At 40.4% G+C, this 22891-nt stretch overlaps 1 protein-coding gene across 4 annotated transcripts in view; it reads right to left on the reverse strand.

Moving 5' to 3' along the window:
- The window catches only part of LOC146309109 (RNA binding protein fox-1 homolog 3-like), a 520112-nt gene that overhangs the window by 391021 nt on the left and 106200 nt on the right, over positions 1–22891 (reverse strand). For all 4 annotated transcript variants that reach the window (XM_084743796.1, XM_084743798.1, XM_084743794.1 and 1 more), the window contains exon 3: positions 16602–16716. The gene's annotated coding sequence lies outside the window, so the exon portion shown is untranslated. The remainder of the gene's footprint in view (positions 1–16601; positions 16717–22891) is intronic.

Here is a 22891-nt window from a genome sequence, read left to right on the forward strand (position 1 = left end):
TCCCAATCAGATTTCTGCAGACACGACTCAGTCTGGACACTCAAATCAGATTTTAAAGTGTCTTCTGCATCACTTGCAACTTGACACCCAACATCAATTCCAGAGCGATGGGAGTGCATCAGTGCAGCTGAGCAGAATCCATGCTGCTACTGGCAGACCATGAACGCAGATTAAGTTCATCAAAGTGTTTTGAAAGGTCAACAATGAACTCCAATGCCCAACCCATACGTGTTTCCTGATATGATGCTCCTGTCATCAGGAAAACATCATCTGCTTTTTTATCAGAGGCACAAAAAACTATTTAACTTAAGGAAAGATTGTAGTCGTGGATAAAAGAAAGCGATGCTTGGCTTTGACAAGCAGCATAAGCAGTCTCTCACAGTTTCAGAGAAAAATGTAAACAGCCTGTATTGTCTCAAGCAACCTGAGGAAAGGCAACACAGCTAATTGCAGGGAGTGTTTTATCACACGGTGTGATCGCAAACACAGTCACTTAATTATTTCCATGACAGCGGCTGAAGTCACCAAAAGTGGAAGAATATGAAAGAAGTGCTAAACACGAACAATCAAAGAAAGGCATGGGAAGCTAAAGCTTTTCCTCTTTGGCACTCCGGGTTCAGTCGGCAGCCATCATGCTCACATCTCGCAGCCTTTGAGCTCTTCTCTGCAAAGTTTACAAGCTGTTTGGCATATGATTTTTCAAAATTGGTGTCCTTGACAAGTTGAAAGAGTATTTTAGAGTTTTTTTCATCTGTAAAATGTTAGTTTCTTCAAGGTTTAAAGGAGAAATCTGTGATATTTTTACTGTAATAATCATACAATGACCATGGTATTTCATCTGAACTGAAGGAAACATGCTAAGTTGAAATGCTCGCTACTCTGACATCAATGCTACAGCTGCAGTGTCCCTGTTTGTTGAAATTGATGCTGAATGTTCACAAAACAAGTAAATGTCTGTTTATGAGTCGTAGGAAATCATTTATTATCTTTTAGAGGGAGTAGGTGTTTACAACGACAAAGTATAATTCACTGAACTCCAACTCCAGAGTGTGTGTTTTCAGAGCAGTGGGCTTTTGTTTTTAGGATAACAGGCTTAGCTTTACATCAACAGACAATTTACGGTTATAAAAAGCTGATCAAGTCTGAGTCCTTGTTGCCTGTTATTGTCAAATTACGATGTTGCGCTCGTCTTGCACTCCTGCATTGTTCCTGTAGTCTGCCTGAGCTTCCTTGAGTCTGAGGAGGAGGGGGCGGGGGAAACAACTCTTTATAATCTATAACTCTTTATAGATTGTATATCAAATAGGATTTCAGCCTATTTAATATGAACTATTGTCTATGGCTTCAACTTGCTACTGGACTGCAGTACTGATTTTTCAATGCACAATTGTTACAATCTGCTCCTTTAAGTCCTTCTTAATGAAGTATATGTTATTTTGTGTATTTTATCATTATTTATCTGTAAAAAATATAGAAAGAAATGACATGTAAGTTGTACACCTCGCCTCCTGTTGTGAAGGACGTCAGCGTGTACGTCAGTGCTCGCCGCGTTGAGCCCACTACCGGCTGATAGCAGCGTCAAGCTGCACCTGAGCCTTCCCTCCTCATCCTGGAGATAGCCCCGTGTCTCGGAGGGTTTGATTTAGAGGGACCTCCTAATGAGAGATTTACTGTATGGAGATAATTATGGGGGAAGGCAACATCTTGCTCGGGCCCTAATGAGTAAGATAAGAGCTCTTCAGTGGTTTGTCAAGCAGCGCCCTCCTCCTCCCGACCTGTCACAGTATGGGGCTTCTAGTGGTCGCAGACAATCAGCTGGAAAAACACTACGGGCACGCCTATATGCATGACAAGTGCAGACACTTGGCGACACACATACCCATGCACATGCATGCATGAGCGTGCGGCCCAGAGATCTCAAACCGATGCAGAAGGGACAAAAACAAAGCACACCGCTCCCTGATATTTCTGCCATTTTATAAATCAGCCACCTGGCCGATTAAGGGGAAAATGAGTGAACAGAATCAGAAACGCGTGGTCTTGTTTATTGCTTTAGAGAGTAAGCTGGCGAGGAGGCAGCCATTGTGTGATGATGAGAGTGGCGCCTCTGGAGACGGGCGTTCACACACTGGCAAAGGAGCTAATACAGACTTTCATTAGGATGCACACTTCAACACACTGTCATAGTATTTACAGTCTCACACTGGGGAAACAAATAAACTGCGTGATTAACAAGTTTTCCTGATGCCTGGCGCTTCGCTGTGCGCGCATTGGAGTGCCACCTCACCGACTTAATGATTCTTAATGGTTTCTTAATGACTTCTTAATGACTTCATCAGGAAGATCCTGCAACAGCACATTCTGACAAGCGGGAGCCTCCCCTTGAGACCCAGGATCACACCACAGTGCTAACCCCTCTTCAGTTTTCTGCTCAAATAACACACACTTTAAATCTGCTTATCTGAGACAGCATCTCCGACTTGGATGACACGAGCATTTGATCCATGGTTAACTATGGGGATATGTGATGTAATGTGATGTGAAAGCATGCAAGCCGACGTGTGGAAATGCACTAAAAGGCGAATAGGGATGTCCACCTAGGTTGTGGGCAAATGCAGTCACATCAAACTAATCTCAGAACATTGGAGTGACATCTAGTGTTGTGTAACCAGAATTAAACTGCATTGTGTGAGGGTATCTGGGAAAGCCATTCGGTAGCATTCAGTGCAGAGCTGCGACTGTGATGCAAGACTGGGGGAAGAGGTGGGAAAACAAAACAAACGGGTCTGAAGAGGCCGGTAATTGTAGAATTTCATTACAGCGGGACGGACAAAAAGATGACACTCCAAACTGCAGTGAGAGAAACCAGCGACGTGTTGTCGAGCTGAGAACAAACTGCGGTCAGCGGCGAAAAATCCTCCAAGCATTTAATGACATAGAATTTTCTGGGTCACCTCAATGTCACTGAGCAACAAATAGTTTGGAGTGTGAAGTACACTCTTAGAAACAAGGGCTCCAAAACGGTTCTTCCTGGAGGGCTGGGGTTCTACCCAGAACCATTAGCTTCTATCAAGGGTTCTTTGTAAGACTGAAGGTTCTGTTAAGAACCCTTTTCATCCAGAGGACCCTTTTTAGAAGAAAGAGTTCTCCAAAGATTGCTGAAATCCTTAAAGAAAAGGTTCTTCATACTATAAAGGGGTTCTCAATAAATCCTCCTGGCTGGGTTCTTGCTTAAATACTTGGAATACAAAAATGTTCTCAGTAGAACTCCCTGAGTGGATTCTAGATAAAACACTAGAAATATAAAACGGTTCCCAGTAGAACCCCCCGAGTTTGTTCTAGATAAAACCCATGGAAACTACAAATGTTCCTGGTAGAACCCCTTGTGTGGTCTAGATGAAAGTGTTGGAATATAGAATGGGTTCATGTTAGCACCATTACACCATAGAGGGGTTCTCTATAGAACCTCTCACAGCGGCCCTGGGTGAAACCTTTCAAAGATGGTTGCAGGTTTAACCTTTTATTTTAGGTTCTAGATAAAACCCTTGGAATCTAAAACGGTTATCAGTAGAACCTCCTGGGTGGGTAGCACCTTTAGAAGGTGGAACAGTTCTAAATAGAACCTGCAGAGAGGGTTCTGTGTGGAACTATTACACCATAGAGGGGTTTTCTATAGAACCTCTCACAGGAAGTCCTGGAAGAAACCTTTCAAAGACAGTTGTGGGTATAACCTTTTATTTTGGGTTGTAGATAAAACCCTTGCAATCTAAAAAGGTTATCAGTAGAACCCCTGGTGGGTTCCTGGAACAGTTCTGAATAGAAGCCCCAGAAAGGGTTCTGGGTGGAACCATTACACCATATGAAGTTCTAGGTATAATCCTTTATGTTGGGTTCTAGGTAGAAGGTACTACCGGGAACCAAAAAGGGTTCTTCTATAGGGACAAGCCCATAGTAAGAACCCTTATCGGTTCTAGTGAGGGCCTTTATTTCTGAGAGTGTGCTGTGGTCCATCATCGCCTGCCATGTCACTCTCAGCCAGTAAATACCAGTTAAGCCTGCAAATTATCGTTGTATCTCTCTGAGTTGAAAGCTCAGGGCTCTTTTCATCTAGACCATGTTCAACAGGATTAAAAGAGAAGTTTGCCTTTCTTTGAACAAATTCTTAATTATTTTGATAAAACAAAATTTAATTAGCCAACAAGCCAATTACGATCGTCAGTGTCCTCACAAAACAGCTGAGAATTCAAAAGGACGTGAATTCTGAAAGTGAACTAAAAGTTATTCAAAGTGCAAAGAAAATCAAGCAAAACCAAATCACTGAAAACATAAGGGTCATAAGTCTGCGCTCACACACACACACACAAACACACACACACACACACACACACACACGCACATACACATTTAACAACTGGTTAACAAATTGTATTAGCAGAGAAGCGTGACTGCATGGCAAATTACACCTGTCCTGATGGATGTCCTCTTTACGGGTTGTGGAAGCAGGCTGCGGGGCCGTGGAGGGAGGACGAGGCTTCAACCAAACACTCAAAAAATGATGCATAGCCGGCCATGTGTCACCGCTTGGCAGAGGCGGGTGGGAGGGGTGCGTCGCCCAGATACCGGTGCCCAAAATACAGAGAGACACGTGCTCCGCTTTAATCCACGGCAGTCGGGAGGAAAGGTGATTCAATTCCATCGAAACAATTAATGTATAAATATTATTTTAAGCCCTTGAGCAGTTATTGCTTGTTCTTTTCTCTTCTGTACTCAGATGTACTACTCTTGGATATTTTTAGGACATTGTTTGTAATTCCTTAATTATTTCCTGAAAAAAATTCCCTGGAAAGAAACTGTAATTTGGTAGTAATTATAGGTTAAATACTGGAGACAAAGTGATAAATTGGTACACTTAGAATTAGTTAGTCTGAATGCAAAAATGTGAAACTGGTCTACAGAGTAGCATGCACTTCATGCACAGAGGGCAAAGTTTCCAGAATGTGAGTGAACGATGAATGAATTTTTAGTTGGGTTTAACTATAAAGTGTTGTTCAAACACCTGATCATAACTTAATTTTTAATTTGGCCATAATTAACACCAAAAATATTTCTATTTCTTTGCAGGAAACTTAATAACTGTTGCCCTTTTGTCCACAGTTTTTCAGCATCTTTTTATGTCTATGTTCTGAGTTTTGGTACTAAAGTTCTCATCATGCAGAACGTGTGTCAGTGAACTGCAGCTGTCGGTTTCACCTCGAGACCCGTTTTGTTTTTTTAGCTGATATTTCTCTGCATTTTTGGTGAATATTTGCAATGAAAGCATTAACTACTAACAGGATCATATGGAAACCAATAGCAGACTTGCAATTATTTTTTAAATGTCGTAATCAAAATTTCAAGTTAATTATTTTGTTATCTTGAGATAAGTTTTCTCATGATAACTGGGTAATATTAATCTCATATCTCAAGATAACAAACATTTTCAATTTGAAAAATTTGTTTAATTCTACAAGAAAACTACTTGGTTAGGTTTATGATAAGACCATGTTTAGTGTTACAATAACTGCGTTACACTATGTATGTCACATGACATCACTGAAGCAACTTGCAAAACATGACAAAAGTCAGGTGTCACCGGAGCAACTCATAACAAGAAAGTCACGTCATGGACATAACCTTATGCAACTCTTTAATAACTTTTTGGTGTCAAGCAGAACCCTGTTCTCCTGGTTCAAAGTCCTGAGCCAGCCGTCCACCCACCCCACCTCCTAACCTCCTCCGTCTGTGGACCCTCTCGCTCTCTACGCTACGTCCGCTGCCCAGGGCGACTCATAAAGCCGTGAATGGGTGTCCACTGAGTTCACCTCAGCCATGAATGGATACTGTCCCCGTCTGTGTGAGTCAGAGAGGGTCAGGGACGAAATTTGCTGGTATGCGATGAACTGGGAATGAGACTGGGCTAACATCACGGGATAATTACAGACAATTTGTGTCTGGTTCATTTGATCACCCCTGATTCCAGCCTTCAAGATGCTGTTTTCTCTTTGTTTGGACAGTAGCCAGAGATGAGAGGTCAACCAACTCCCACCTCTCTGCTTCAGCCAGCAGCTAAGAGCCAAACTAAATGAAATAATTTATAATATAATATGACTTTAATAATAATATAAGTAATAAGAGGAAACAACCTTTTGTTTTCTTATGATAATGAGCTGATTATCTCCTCACCTCAAAATAACAAAGCTCATCTTTTCAACATAACAAAATAATTTTAGCGTTATCTCTAGAGAACACCAATAAAACAAATAATTGCAATTGTGGGTGTTCCTGACCTTATATATGATATTATTCCTAAATCATAATATTTATTGATCTATTGTTTAATGTTCTATGCACATAAAGTTTGATAAAATGTTATAAACACATTGAGAGGTTTAGCATATATGCTAAATGGATAATATTCCACGGATTAAGGTATTAAAATAGATAGTTAAGTTATTGGTGCTGAAATTCAGCCATTAAATTGGCGCAGACTAACAAAAACAATGCCATACTGTAGATGTGAAGTTATAAGTCTATTTTAATCTTATTTCCAAACAGATTTCTGGACGTTTATCCTCAAACATTGGAAAAAATGCTGATCCAAACTACATAAATCAAGCTCCAACGTTAAATTTAGGATGGAGAATCAGCTGGTAAATAAAGCTGAATGGGCGCAGTAGGTATAAACGTGAGGAAATAAATTAAAAATACATGATCCTGCAACGTGTAACAAGCCACTGTTAGGTGGCACAGACGGAGTCTGTTCCTATCCTCTGTGTATCTCCTCACACCTCACAGTGTGTCGGACTCATGCGATGTGACCTTCCTCTGGAGGCCCGCGAAACACATCCTGTATCAATTAGACCACCGGGGAGTTTGTCTGGCTGCGGAGATCACAGAGAAGCAGCCCATGACGTGTCTTCACTGTGAAGATCGACCACTTCCTCTGAAGCATCCAAACAGCGTTTTGAGAGAGAAAAGAGGCAGCGATAGAAACAGTGGGGGGATTTACTGCCGGTGGGATTTACTCCTTGTTCCAATTTGCAAAGGGGATTACTCATTTTTTCATCATTCCTTCATTTATTTATTCTCTTTCCAAATTCATTTCTAATTCACCTGAAGGAAAACAAAATATCAAGCCAAATGCATAAATACTGTCAGAGTGAATAGATAATGACAGCAGGTCAAGTTGTGAGTGAGTCACGTCTTCGCTCCTGGAAGAAAGTGATTACTGTAACACAGCGCTGACAATCACAACCAAGATAATTCCATTTCTCACATGGAGCTCAAATTGTATTATGTCACATTGTATTTCGCATATGCTATCAAAAACGGGATTTAGATATGCAAACTATCCGGCGGAAAAAAAAAGTGGAACTGTAAAGGAAGGAGGAGGAAGAAAACACGCAGCCACAGGGTTGGCATCCAGGCGTGTCACTTTGTCATGCTGTATGGTTTCTGAGAGAGCTTGATGGTTTCTAAGGGAGGGGAGAAAAAGTGTCGCAAAGGCGTGCTCTTCTCCAAGATGAACAGATGGCAGAGTCTAAGTGTGGAGATTTGTTTTATATCTCCATCCCATGTCGTGGCGCAGTGGATGTGGGCTTCCGCTATTTTTTTTTTTTTTTTCCCTCCTTCAAACGTTATCTTACAGGATAACGGATACACGCAATGTTTAAGCTAATGAGGAGTGGGTGTTGCTTTGTCTTCCTCTTTATTTCTTCCCCTCTCTCCCACTGACACATCCTCTTGCTTTCCATTCTCCCTCAAACCCACGCTTGGAGCGGAAACCTATATGCCAAACAATTATGAAACACAATTTGGAGTGCTGCTTGCAGCCTGGGTGGCCGTCTAAAAACATAGCTGACTGGAGAGTTCCCGGCAGCTACTGACGTGCAGCAACAGCAGTCAAAAGAGCATAATGCTCACGGAGCTGGAGATGATATCAGGTCAGTGCACCGCTGCTTCTTGAGCGAAGTGTTGGTGACGACAGTGATGCTGTTTTAACCAGTGAAGACTGAGCTGGATGACGGTGGCTGGAGGTTATGTGAGCTCGTGTGGCTTTCTCATATCAGTTCAGCTATATGTTTAATGTATTTTTATAATGTGACATGTTAAATGTCAGAGTATTAACCATAATAGCAAGTTAAGTATAGCTTAGCCCCTGTAAAACGGAAAGACTGACAGGTTAGACGGCTAAAAGCTGAATCAAACCTGACAATGTTGAGCTGAGCCTGACAAGTCTGAAGGCCTTTTTCACACCAGATGTGTTTGTTTTTTCATGCTAATAATCTGCACGTTCATAGTTTTTGAACTTGCATGCAGCCAATGGAAGCCTTCACATCAATGGGTTTTATTTTTCTGACCGATGTAGATTTTTCTGAAGTTTCACTTCTGACATGAACATATCTGACCAATCAAACTCTGTGTTATTGATGACATCACATTCAAAACGTTCAACATGGCGGATCGTTCACTTTTATATGATTAAAAGGGAAAAGAACTACAGAGACAATGATTTCAAAGACACAGTGGAGACGAACAGCAAACGAGCTTCAGTCGTCAATTAATCAGTCAGTCGTTTTCTCCGGTAATTGATTAGTTCTTTGGTTCATAAAATGTCAGGAAGTGTTGATCAGTCCAAGATGACGTCCTCAAAAGTCTTGTTTTTTCCACAACCCAAAGAAACACTCACATACAAGAAGCTGAAATCAGAGAATTAAACTTGATTTCCTTTAAAAAAAAAGACTCAAACTGATTTATGTATTATCAAAAAGTTTGTCTTTGTTTAAATTCATAATCTGACCTGCCCTCCTGTTGGAGTATGTATAAACAGCTGTCAGAAATGATTCCAGTGCTTCTTAGTTCAGTTTAGTTCTTTGTTTGTACATATAATAAAAATAAAAGGGAAGAAAAATACAACAACATAAAAAATGCACAGGTGGGATGAAAAATCCCCTGAGGGCTTGTAAAAGAAACCCACCTAAAATCAAACTAAAGACGACTACACTGCCACTATTTTATAAACTCAGAAGGGTATTTAAAAAATCTAAAATAAAGGACAGGATCCATTTTCCACGAAAAATACAAGCAATAAAAAGAACTTGGTGCCGTCCTGAAACACATCCAGAAGTGCCTGTGGTACAGTTTCAGCTCCTTGAACCAAGCAGCGAAACTCACCAAGTTCTCCTCTCTTTCTCAAAATTGGGTTAGACAAACTGAGGTATGTCGGGGTTTTTTTTCTTTTACGACTCGAAAGATAGACTTCTCATTGCTGCTGCCTGAAGCGTCCATGATTTCTGGATTTACTCTCTAACTCTTTGTTTCTGACTCGGTGTGAAAGATCTGAACTTGAAAAAAAAAATCGTCTACAAGTATCCTGCATTTTTGTTTCGTTTTTACGTTTTGTCCCTGGTGTGAAAAGACCGTAAGGCTTTGTTCAAACTGCAGGCAAATCCGATCTTTAAGACAGACTTCCGCACTGTTATTTGCAAGTGATCAGTATGTCCAGACATCACTGAACTACAATATCTGGATAGCTTGCTGTAGAAACGGTGGAGCCATCAGTAACTACAAATGCTGGTGATGTGGAAGCATGGAAAACTCCAGCTTTGCACATGCAGAAGTCCCCCCAAAAGTGTCAGGGAACAACAATCCATGGACAAATAAAAGAGACACTCTGCTAGCAGCAGCATGGATTCTGGTCAGATGGTCTGATGCACTCCCGTCACTCTGGATTTCATTTTTTTTTTTTTGCCGTTGTGTCTAACGTTGCGAGTGATGCAAAATTCACTTTGAAATCCCGGTCAGTGTCCAGATGCATCTGTACAAGATCTGATTGTGGGTTTTTCTGGCTGTCTAAACTTTCGAAAATCAATCTGGACACAACCTGGGTATGACAATAAAACAGATCTGTGCTGGCAGTCTGAAGAAGGCCAGATTCTTTTGATTTAGGAAACAACATGTCCTTCCTTTTTAGAGCCCTCTAACAATTTGGTTTTCTAGTGTGTAATGAAAATGGAGCCAAGCTACAACTTAATCACGTAATTACTTGGTTAAAAAAAGAAATAAACCCTCAATTACTCAAGTAACCTGTTGGAAAACATCTCAACAATCACCAGTACAGTCTCACAGTCTAACTATAAGACACCCGGGTACGACACCTGACTCACTCACAATATTAAAAGAGCTTACACTTTTGACCTTTTGCTCTACTTTTAGGAATTTCTGCAAAACGATTAAAGGCAGCTTCTCTTGTTCAGTCGGAGAAACAGGGATTTTGAGTCACACACTGGAGGTGAACCCGAACAGCTTAATCAAAATAAGACCAGAACAAAAAAGTGCTGTTTACAACCACACGGCTCCCTTCTCTAGTGCCAACCTCAGGTGCATTCACACAAAAAGTGTTTGGAGCAATTTAATCAAACTCAAGAGTGTTGAATTCTTCAGTCCAGTTAATTTGGTGAGGTGAGAATGTACCGCTGAAATTCAAGCGTACCAGTAATTATGGTAATTACATTCTCCTTCTAGGAAAACTCAGCTCAAACTTAAACTGACCAACACAAAGCTCCCTGAGTCCATCACGCTTGGAGAGACGAGTGTTTTTAGAGTAAACTGTAGACGCTCCTATGCTCAGCTACAGTGACAGGAGATGTGATGCATTTTGACTCCTCACCGGTCGCCACAATCTCCAACCTGGCAGGATGACAAAACACAATCCCTCAAATGTCCACATGACAAAATAACTACTTTTGAGTCCGTGCAAGTTTGGTTTAGGAGTTCTGTCTTGTTTTAAAGCGGGCACTGACAGGGTAAACCAACCAAAAACAAACATATAATGAAGCAAACTTCTTTACTTTGGTTCAGACCAAAGCAGAAAGCCTCTAGGTTGGTCTCCGAAAACCAAAAGCTTCCAAATAAGCAGCGGAAGAAGCCAAATAAATTCCCAACGTCCCCCAGCCTGGGAGACCAGCCCTTGCACCTGTGACCAGGTAAACTTTCCACACAGTCGTTAATGGACATGGCGGCTGTTGTTTACTGAAGACTCCCCACAGAGGAGACTAGCTGACCCATGTCTGCAACCAGTGAGTGGTACAAATGGCAAACATCTCTTGGAGTCATTATTTATGCAGGAATGCCCTTGGGAGTCTTTGCACTTGTTTACACAGTCACGGCACAGTCCATTCATGACGGCTCCGAGTAAATGAGCCGCTTGCTACCAATTTGTCCTGGACGACGAAGCTTTGGGGCTCTACTACCCACAGTTACCTTGGGGTGTGTGTGTGTGATTGTGTGCGTGTGTGTAGGGGTATGGAAAAGAGGTTAACGCAGCACTGCTGTGCTGTTGGGAACCGACCTGGAACTACGGACACAGAAGTCCCAAGGGTATCGGGAAGCACAGTGTCACATTTGGAAATAAATGAGAGAATGTTTTTTTTTCAAGACGAATGCCGTGGACTTTCACCTTTGAAATGGGCTGTTTGTTTGCCCGAGGACGAGGACAGTGGTCAAAGTTAGTGAGCAACACCCCTCCTCCATAAAGCCCAACCCAAGACGAGAGTTTTATGGAGGTTGAACTCAAAGGCAAAACGACGACAAAGTGAACTCAACACGAGTTTCGGGGAACCGCTGTAAGTTCTCTCTTTTAAAACCGCACTAAAAATCTGTGTGTTCCATTGTGGATTGCTACTTCCGCTATGTTTCAGGTGACAAATGCCGTATCCCTTATCTGCATTTTTAAAGTCCCCCTGTAGCTACGGAAAACAACAACCTCCAAGCTAGCAAACTGTATGCTACAAATGGCAAATTAGCACCTTGGTATGGATGTAAACAGACTAGAAGCTGTTACCTTTTCTTTTAGCCATTCAGTCATTTTAACCCTCCCCTCCAACACAGTCGGAAAAAAATGTGTGTGAACACCCCCTCAGATTGGAACAACAACTCTGAAAGTCAGCAAAAAGTTTAGTACACAGCTTGATGAGTTTACATCATACACAGAAGCACAGTGGACAAAAGTAAATGTTTAGTTGATGTAAGACAGTTTTTACAGGCATATCAATGTTTTTTGGTCTCATGTGATTTGTAACATGTATTAATTTGTTACTGTTGGTGTCCACTGGTTTAGTTATTTATCAGCATTAACCTTGATAACAAGTCAGGTAAAGTACCGGTGCAGCAACAAGTCTGGGACAAATCATAAAACTTAAAACCGTTTGAGCAGACCGGAAGTATCAACACAGATCTTCACTGGGACACTCGTCTCAGCCAAACCATCACCCAGACGCTTCAAGTAGACTACAGAGCCCTTTGTAGCGCCATGTTGTTTCCACATTATGACTTAAAACCTCACCAACACACTGGAGTCGGAAGAATGACTTCCAAACTCAGGAAACGGGACCAGCCGAGGAGCAAGTGAATGCATAAGTTTGCATAAGAGGGCAAATTGAATCCAAGGTGGAAATTACAGACTGTAAAAACACTGAATTGTTGTTTCTGAATAAATATTATCAAAAATGGGTTATGATTTAATGAAAACCTTGAGGATCATACCGTTAACTAAAAGCAGTAGTACGACACAAAACACTTCAAATGTTTAACATTTTACTTACAAATAGAGAATTATGAGTAAAAGTGCTTAAAATATCAAAAGTATAACAAGTCATTATGCAAGTGGAACATCTGCTTTCAGTGTTACTGTATATTATTGATTATTGTACATTTATTATCAATGCATTAATATGGAAGCAGCATTTTTGTGCCTGGTCAAGCTTATGATTTATATGACTATTGTAGGTATCCAAAAGCTTAGTCTGTAACTGTGACTATAGTTGGCAGATTTTGTATTGTTTATATTGTTGTTTTTATCTCTCTGTAAATTACTTTATAGCCTTGTTAAGAAAAATTGCTCAAATCAGGTTTTTTATCATCTGCATCATCATCATCATTATTATCATTAATAGTAGTAGTGATAGTAGTAGTAATGACAGTAGCAGTAGTATTATTAAGTGATGTTAAGTACAAAGTACAACATTATCTCTGAAATGTAACAGAGTAGAATAGAAGCATATTTTAGTAAGTATTTATAGTTGTACATAAGTGGAGGAATTGAGTAAATCTAAATAGCTGCTACTACTCAACTGCATATTCAACTACTGAGACGTATCATTACATATTAAACTGTTCAGTGAAGCAAGTAGGAGGCGTATTGTGCTGCTGACGAAATGTACAGTATGTCACAGTAATCAGGAGCCTATCATTTAGAACAGACGTGTCCACATTCTCTCTTATGAAGGGCCAGAAATGAATCTGGATGGAGAGCCGCAGGCCAAGAATAAATGCTGATTACATGTAAAATTACATGACATTAAAGTGTTTTATATTTCATAGAAGATTTACATCCTAAATATGAAATAAAGTAATTAAAACACTACTACTACATATGCTCCTTTTTCAGCAAAAATTTGAAAAGAAAGATACCTTTCTGACAGAAAGTGCATAAGAATGAGCTCCTGAATCCTCACTGAGTTAATGAAAAGTGATATTACAAAGTGAACAACCTCTTATGACTGAAATCTCAGTATAAAACATAAAGTTTAGATTATTATGCCTATTTCAGAGTGTCTTGTTTTTTGGTTTTTGTTTTTTTCAAAAGCTCATATGTTCCTAATTCAAAGCCGCCATCAACTGGCAGCTTTTGGCATTTTTAGTGTCACTTCACCTCCACAGGATGAGGGTGCGGGCGCAGTTCTCCTTGATGTCTCAATTTGCGTGCATTCTGCGGCGTGCGCGATTGAAAAAAAAAAGATCCAAAGAACCAACAGGAGAGGATTCAATAAGGCGGCAAAGTATTCAAGGCAAATGACTCCCCCTATAGTTCTCAGGTTTTCATCTCTAAAAAGGGAAGAAACGTGGCTCATGGAGAGGCAGAGCGACAGAGAGAGAAAAGGTGGGGGGGGGGGAGAAGAAGCGATGGGATAATTTAACAAGCTTCCTCCTAAACCACTCCAAAACCTCCAGAGTTTAATTGCTGGGAGGCAACATTATCCCTAGCAACACTGTGTCTGTCTCTTGGCTGGGATTCGGTGGGTACCTGCTGTATCCACTCCCCACACAATACAGCGCCCACTGAGCCATATAATCCTCTCAGGCCCTCCTCTTCTGGAGAACCACATTCAATCCCGTTGTGACACGGGAAAATCTCCTCTTCTCCATTTTTTTTTTTTTTTTGTCAGGGTACGTGCTTCAAATAAGCCCAATCAGTAGGCGCTGTTATGTGTGCACAATGCTACAGGGAGCCGCAGAGAGAGGAGGGAAAAACAGAGAGGAAGAGTTAAATAAAAAGACGTTTGATTTGCTGCTGTGAAATTTGGGGCTACTTTCCATTCCTCCACGGAGCTCCCTGGAGCAGCCATATTTCTGTTTATGTTTAAATGTGAATCAGTCAGATGGGCTGTTGGGTTCCTGCTGAATCATCCTACCCTCCCATCAGTAAAGCGCCGGGTTACTTTTGAACCGGCTGCCTTGTAGGAGAAAACAAGAAACTAATGCCACTTTCTTCCTGACTCCTCTTTCAAGTTGCCCTTGAAAAGAAAATTACAACAACCGGCTTTGATGCAAGTCTGACATGCTTCGAGATATTCTCGGTAAGTGCAGACACACACTATATTATCATTCCAATGAGTCTGCTCCTGATGTCTTTTAACCGGCCGCATATAAGCACGGGCTGACAGGAAGAAAGCATTTTCAACAGCGTGCAGAGGGACGCGGAAACAGCGGCTCATTACACAAAATGGCAAAAGAAGAAAAATGGTATTTCCTTTGTTGTCCAGTGGTTTGTAACTAAAGTCAATATGGCATTTAGAGACCTGCTGAGACATCTTTTAATTAGAGGATGAGCTAAATAATGAGAAAATACAGGAGCAGTGTACTGAGAAAGATTTCTATGTTTTATTAATTTTACTTTTAGGTCATCTCAGTCCTAGCAAATTAGTTTCTTCACTTCTTATACTTAGTTCTCTGAGCAAAAAATAACTGAGAAAAAAAGAACAATCTGCATCTCTGAACAGTCGGGTTTTTTTCAGTGTATTTTTCATCATTAGATGCTAAATTTTGAGAGCACAAACCATTGTGTTAGTGATTTTTCCACGTATTTTTGTTTCTGGCCAGTGAGGTCTATTGAATATTTTCTGACAGGGTGTTAAACACTAATCCTCTAAAAATACTGCGTTTATAATATTAAGTATGTTTTATATTTTCCCAAACTCTTATATGGAGGCTCATCTCTGCCAATCTGATGGAAAAAAGACTTAGTATTTCAGAATAATGACTTAGTATCTCAAAAACAGTGACCCAGTTTTGCAAAATAATACAAATCTTTCTCAAAATAATGACTCACTTTGTCAAAATAATAACTTAGTATCACAAAATAAAGATTTAATATTTATCATGCATAATAATATAATGATAAACTTTCAGAATAAAGTTTGTTTCACTATCATTCAATAATAAAATACAATAATTTTCATCCAGACGTTTTTTTATCATTACATTGGCAAAAATGGGCTTCCATACTTTGCAAAATTTGGATTTTTCGTAATCTAGACCATTGGTTCCTGACCTGGGGTCCCCAAGACTTTTTCTACTCTGAGGTCCTAAAAATTAGATTTGCTCACGTCGACTAAAATCACAACTTCAAGGTTTGTTCACCTTTTCCAAAGTCAAGTTCAAGCACTTTTCAAGCATTTTAAAGGTTCATTTTCAAGCTTCTCCAGCACATTACAGCTATTAATTATACAAAATGATCATTTCACCGCTTCATCGCATTAAATCAGAAGTTATTGTGCTATTATCAACCAAAATGTGTCTGTAAATAGATTTGGCTTTGAAAGTTTTGTGCATTTTCCTTAACTGATAGTTGAAAATGCTAACAATTGATTACTTAAATATAATAATATATTTTTTCTAATTTTTTTATTGTGTTGTGATTAATCATCAATTAATACATCTTTAATCAGTTAAATTTTTATTCACCAATTAATTGATAAATGATTGATCATTAATGTCCTGTACAATCTGTCTCAGCAAATATCTAAAAAGTTAACTAAGTTAATAAATTCAGTCAGTAATGTGATTACAGTTTCAACCAGTTTCAAGCACTTTATCCAAAACCCAAGTACTTTTCAAACCTGGAAAACACTGCAGTAAAATTTAAGTGTTTTCAAGGATTTCCAGCACCTGTGCAAACGCTGCAGAAGTGTGTGTTTGGGTGGGGGGGCTCAGCTGTCCTTAGATACAAGAAGGGGGGGGGGCTCCAAGGAAAAAAGTCTGCAAACCGCTGATCTAGAGGGTTGTGTTGGAAGCTTTTGTAAAATACATACTGTATTGTTTATCTTCATGTGTTGTTAGTTTGTCTGATAAAGACTGATGATGAAATCTCGCCTTATGAAGTTTTGGACACTTTAATCCGGTGCGCAGATGCTCTCCACCCCCCCTCCTTAGTCTCACAACAACACAGTCATTTATATCACTATCCTTCAGCAGAATGTTTTTGTGAGAGTGAGTCATCTCACCTGTGAGAGGTTGGAGGTACGAGGTCGGAGGTGTCGGGAAGGAAGGAGAGAAATCACTTGTTGCTGATGCAGAGAGCGAAGTCCGGCGTCAACGCCACACTATACCAATCAGTTTCTGGGAGGAAAAACAAAAGGCAGTGTGTTGTTACTCAGTCCAGTTATTTTATAAAGGTTGAACACTTCATTTTCATCACCCCTCATGTACAAATAATTCAATTTTACAAAACTTACACCAACTTAAATCTGTCATGTCCTCTCCATTATTGCTCAATGACACACATCTTGTATTTCTAGATGGTATATGTGGGATTAAGCCTAAATTAAACTAATATAGAAAGATGTCACCCTGTGCAACACTGTGGATTAATTTGAATAGTTTTTGGACAGTGGGGCTCTATGGCGCAGAGGAAGAAGATCTCTCAGGCTTTGATACGCGCAAGTTAGTCGATGCTTTGACTGCTGGTTTTGGGCTTTTTATGGGATTTATTGACAATAAGAAAAATGAAGAATTTCACCAGACAGAAACTTTCCCTCTTAACTGATACATTACAAAGACAACGAAGATAAAAAGCTTCGCAGCAGCAGAGAGGTTTCTAATGATGGGATATAATATCTGCACCAAGTTTGAAGTTGTTGTACTTTAATGTCGTTGCTCAAATTCATAAAAAAAAAAAAAAACGTGAAAATCTTTCACATCCAACACTGCAGTAAGAAATAGGATGGAGAGGTGGAAGGTTAGCTCATAATCCATAACAGATAGTTAAAGCTTGGCCACGCTGGCATCGAATCCTTATGAAAATTGTAACGGGCCTTGGCACCGGCACAGAATCTAACAAATCAAAACTGTGAGGCTTCCACTCATTAGCAGTCAGGCCATGAAGGTTGCTTCTGGATTTTTTTTTTTTTTTTGTCAAAAAATATGGTCAGCTGCTCGGCTCCCACCTGCTGCTTCATTTTGCAGGGGTTTTTCGTAGCATCGTGGCGGTTGCGGCGTTAACGCAGAATGAGAGCGGTTCTTAAAAATAAACACATTTGCCAACACACTGAGCAATTCAAGTAACATTAGATTATATAAATTGTCAGTAATGAGGCACCGGGGACGGCATCTGTGATCCGCAGAGGTCGACCGTAACATTCTGCCTCGCTGCTGATAAAATGCATCCCGAGTGCGATTTAACTGCCTTAACATGAGCAGGTACATGCGAAGAGACAAGCGAGAGGTCCGAGAGGGTGCCTGTTGTGGAGGTCACGCGCATGTGCTCGCATGCAACACAACAATGATACACAAACACTGCTGACAAGGGGAAAATATGAGGACTTCTGAAGCACTGTAAAATGTATGAAGAAACGGATGTGGGGGTCATTTTACTGAGCAGCACCATTAACATCGCTGCCCTTGTCTGAACTGGAGCTCAGATCAGTCACTCACACACACACACACACACATGCAAAACATGTAATGTGTGCACACACACACACACACACACACACACACACACACACCATGCAGTATTTTCTCCTCTTTTTACATTCCCCCCTCTTTTCGCCCTCAGAGAAGGAGAGGTCGACATTTTAACTGCAGCAGCGAGGAGATGGCTTCCTTTCACCTTGACGGGCATATAATGAACATTTTTCATTTTGAGCTTAGCTTCACTTACAGAGTCAGTCAGCTATTTTCTCTTTGAACCTTTTTTTCCCTTTCTGACATTTCCCTCTGTGGTTTTGCCAGGATGATCTTCACAGTAAATTTGTGCCCCTTTTAAAGAAATAGGATACATTTCTGTTGATTTTTTTTTTTCAAAGCGCTCATTTCCATATAGGTCCCCGTATAACACAAACAGGCCTACGGTGCAGCATGAAACACAAACAATATGCTAATCACACCTGTTTCAATTATAGCCCCGGTATCCATGAAATCCATATCATTATTTACTTATTGTTTTGCATTTTGCCTCAGAAAAAAAAACTGCATTGCAACTGCATTGCACTTTAAAGGAATGTGACAAAGTAGTTGCACTCCTTTAACCTCAACCCAGAGCCTGGTCTGTAATTATTGGAGAGTAAATTAAAGAAAAGTTACGTGAAACAACCACAAAGAAACATGAAACAACAGAGAGGCAAAAAATGTGCAAAATGACAACAATGAGATACAAAAGTACCATAAAAAAAACACAAAACAACAGAAACAGAACAATCAGGAAGGTACCACAAAGAGAAAAAACACAAGCACAAAGAAACAAGAAATGACAGCAATGAGACACAAACAAAAAGGAAAAAAGATAAAATAAGACAATAATAGACAAAAATGTGAAAATGTGACTCAAAACTATTGCAAAAAGACACAAAACAACAATGAAGAAATGCAAAACGATAAGAAAGAGACACAAATCAACCACAAAGAGATCCAATACATTTGGGCATTTGCATTTACATTAATTTCCTTGCATGTTACATGTAACATTCACTGTCAGGTACTGAAGATCAAAGTGAGGCTGGCTGAGTTTAGTCCTGTTGGAAACTTTCCCACGACTGGCAGAGAAACCAGTTCATTGTCAGTTTTTGGTCATTCTGAAATGTTTTGAATCATATGCTGCATATAGTTTTCATCGTATTTTACAAATATAGCAGGTAGTGCTGGTTTTTTTGCCATTGGTATTTTTAATATTATTTTTAAGAGTCTATTTTCTATTGATGTGAAGCACTTTTTTTATTTTGTGAAAGGTGCTACACAAATAAACATGTTATTGCTTTCATTTTCCGCTTAAAGTTGGTTGTGATCGAGTACTTTTGTGTGCTGAGAATGTACATTATCATCAAGTGATAAACATAACTTTCATTTCCCGATATGTTAAAGTTTATAGCTTATGCTTATGTAATGCTTTGCCAAACACGCTTGTCATCCTCTCATTCAAAGTGATGGATTAACTTTACTGGAGGAAACGGGGGTGGCTAAAAGAAAAGTGAAAACTCACTTTATGCATCTTATAACCCAAGTTTACAAGAACAAATGATAAAAGAGCAAAGACCTCTGTATCTAACAGAACATGCAGGGACGATTAATTATCCTTAAACTAATCCCTCAACCAAAATGTTAAATGCACAAATATAACGGAGAGAAAATGCAATGAAAAATCCTCTATCCAAAACCTTATAGTCAGAAGGCTAGCAAAAACAGGACCACATACACACACACACACACACTCACACACACACTCGTGCCCACATTTGCCCACACAGGGGGGGCTGGCAGGGTGCGTTCCAAGACAGCTGGTGAAAACCGGGTGTGCTCTGGCTGCGAGAAGGAGCAGATTCAGGTGACATCTGTGCCTCCTGTTGCAGCGCAATAGTAGAAACACTAAAAGTGAATTACAACATTAATGATAGTGCTCTGCAAGCTGTCGTTCCATATTACGCATCCATTATTCCTTGCATGGGTACTCAGAGGCATCGTGAAGGAATAGGGCCCCAGCACCACCTCTACAAAAAAGCCACCTCGCTGTGAAGAGGCGCAGTTGTTGAAAGGATTGTTGGTTTATAGAGTAACACCTTCCACCGCTATACCATGTCACCGCGTGGCACCGTGCTGACTGGATGACTGATTCTTTTTCTCTCCATTTCCATCCCTCACTTCATCTTTCAAGCAAGCAACCTCCCACCCCTGACCCCCCCTCCCTCCTCCTCCTCCTCCTCCCTGCACCGCCGCCGCTATTTCAGACAACATTTGTTTGATCTTGCCGCCCTCTACAGCTGAATGAAATCAATCTGGGAGAGATGTCATGTGTGAGCAGAAATGATTGGCCACAAGAATAACATGTATTTGAGAACATGGAGCCGGTGCCCTCGGTCTCGCCGCCTGCGAGGCTGGACGCACGCATGCCTGCACGTGCACGCACGCAAAAACACAGCGCGGCGCGGCCGGCGCACGCCTGTCGGGCATCACACAGACATCTCCGAGCTGTCACCCATCCCCAGACTTTCAATAACTTCAAATCCCCCGAAAACCTGGAGAATAAAGGCAGAGTCGATCACTCATAGCTCCCTTCACTCTGCTCTTCTCTTCAGGGAAATAACAGCCGAAGGAGAAAAACAAAGTCAGGATCCCATCCTCTCCCGCAGAAAAGCACTAGCATCCCCGGAGGACATGGGGAGAACACTTCTTTCATCATTCTGGTTAACACACAATAAAAAAAAGATTCATTTAAGATGTTGTGACTTGCACGCAGGTATAAACCAACTGTATGGGGGAATCAATGGTAATCAAAGGTGGGTTTTCTGAGAATAAAAAGCTAGATGAGAAAAGAGAAAAAAGCCCAAAAGAAGTGGGCGGTGGTGGCATCACTAACAGCAATGTGGCTTTTACGCCAGCCTACACATTTCTATAGGTGTCTCTGTGTGATTTGGATTCGTGCCATGCAGGATCGAATGGCGGGCGTTCCCTCCACAACGTCTCCCGAGAACACAAACAGATCGTCGGCACATCCAAACCACAGCTCTGTGCCGCTGACTGGCTGTGATTTCTTCATTCAGGAGAGAGTGCCACAAAATGTGTCGTACTTGAAGTGTTTTACAATTACCAGCTGATTATATCAGCCGCATTAGCATATTAAAAGGAAGACTACTTGAACACAGAGATAATGACTGAGTGTTAAAAATAATTTCCCCACTCATTATCGACGACAGACACTGAGATCTGGGAAAGGAAATGTCGATAAATACCCGTAAACCTTTACTGTGTAAATAACAACAATTAGGGAGAAATTAGATCAGGCTGTGTTGGTGAAAAGGGAGATAATTCTAATTAAAAACTTGCAGATATCTGGGGAAGAAAGCATAAAGCTGTGCATCAATCTATCTATGGGAGTGAATTATTATTCACTCAAGTGTGAAAAACTTTTGTGTTGTTTACAAGGTGTCACTAAACCAAATGACTATTCTTTTCAAATTTTAATATCAAGCGGCAGCACTGCTTCAAACTTCTATTCAGACAGCGCAGTGTTCCCGTTGCAGCAAAGCAGTTGGATAAAATGACAGCAATACTTCATTAAAAAAGGACTTTGCAGTGACAAAATAACCAAAGTGTTCTCATCAAAACTCGTCACGTACCAGTGATTTGTCAACACACCTCAGTGTCTGATACTGAACCACAAGTTACCCTTTAGCTGCTGTACCTGACGTGACCAGGAAGCCGTTTTAACACGTCATTAACACTGTGAAACAGTGCTGTGAAACGGTTGCATTTTGGTTTGGTTTAGGCACAAAAACTACTTGGTTAAGTGTGTGCAAAACAACTGCTGCGTTATGTTTCAAACAAGACCATGTTTGGGGTTACAATAACTATGATTGATGATTTATTCTATAAAATGTCCAAAAAATTGTGGCATCATTGAATCTCTTTCTGTTTACCAACCAACAATCCAAAACCCAACTCAATAATGATCATAAATGACAAAGAAAAGCATCAAATTCTTCCATTTAAAAGGCTTGGACCCCATTTTTTTGCTTGAAAAATGACTGAAATGATCGCTTTGATGAATTAGAAATTAATTATTCTGAATTAATAGATTAACTAAATAGCTAATGACAAATTTTCTTTTGATCGACTAATTGATCTTTATATCTCTAGTCCAAAGGCATTAATTACTGACTCTGGAAAAGTAGGAAAAACAGTAAAATTCCCAAACTACTATATCTCAGAATCAAATCAGGCTATTCCAACACGTTCCCATACCAACTCATCACCTACCGATGATTTGTCACCGCCCCTCGGCGTCTGATACCGAAGCGCGAGGTACATTTTAGCGGCTTCAGTTCAGTTATGGCACAAAAACTACTTGGTTAGGTTTATGATCAGACCGTGTTTGGGACTACAAGAACTACATTACCTTACGTACGTCAACAGCCCGGGGCATCTTATGTATCCATGGATGGGTTTCACATTTACACTTGAAAATCCTGGCGTGTCTCTTGCAGCCCATATTAGTTGCAGAGGGGTGGTGACAAACTTTGAAATAACCATGTATATATGATGTATACAGTCCATAATCTCCCTGTTTGTCAGTTTCAACTTTTGATTGCTGTCTCTCTGTATGTGGCGTGTGCTTGTTGTACCCTATTTAATTCTATTGATTGGGACATTAAAAAAAGCAGCAACAATTTTTTGACTTATGTATTTTCAGTCTGGACACGGATGATTTTTCAAGTTGTGCTGCTTTTAAAGCCGCCTCTTTTATACATGAGAAATGCTGCTAATTGGCATCCAACCAGGTCACCTTTCTGTGGTAGTTTGGCTG

The sequence above is a fragment of the Lutjanus erythropterus genome, chromosome 19, assembly GCF_056507025.1.
Source record: "Lutjanus erythropterus isolate fLutEry1 chromosome 19, fLutEry1.hap2, whole genome shotgun sequence".
Lineage (NCBI taxonomy): Eukaryota > Metazoa > Chordata > Actinopteri > Lutjaniformes > Lutjanidae > Lutjanus > Lutjanus erythropterus.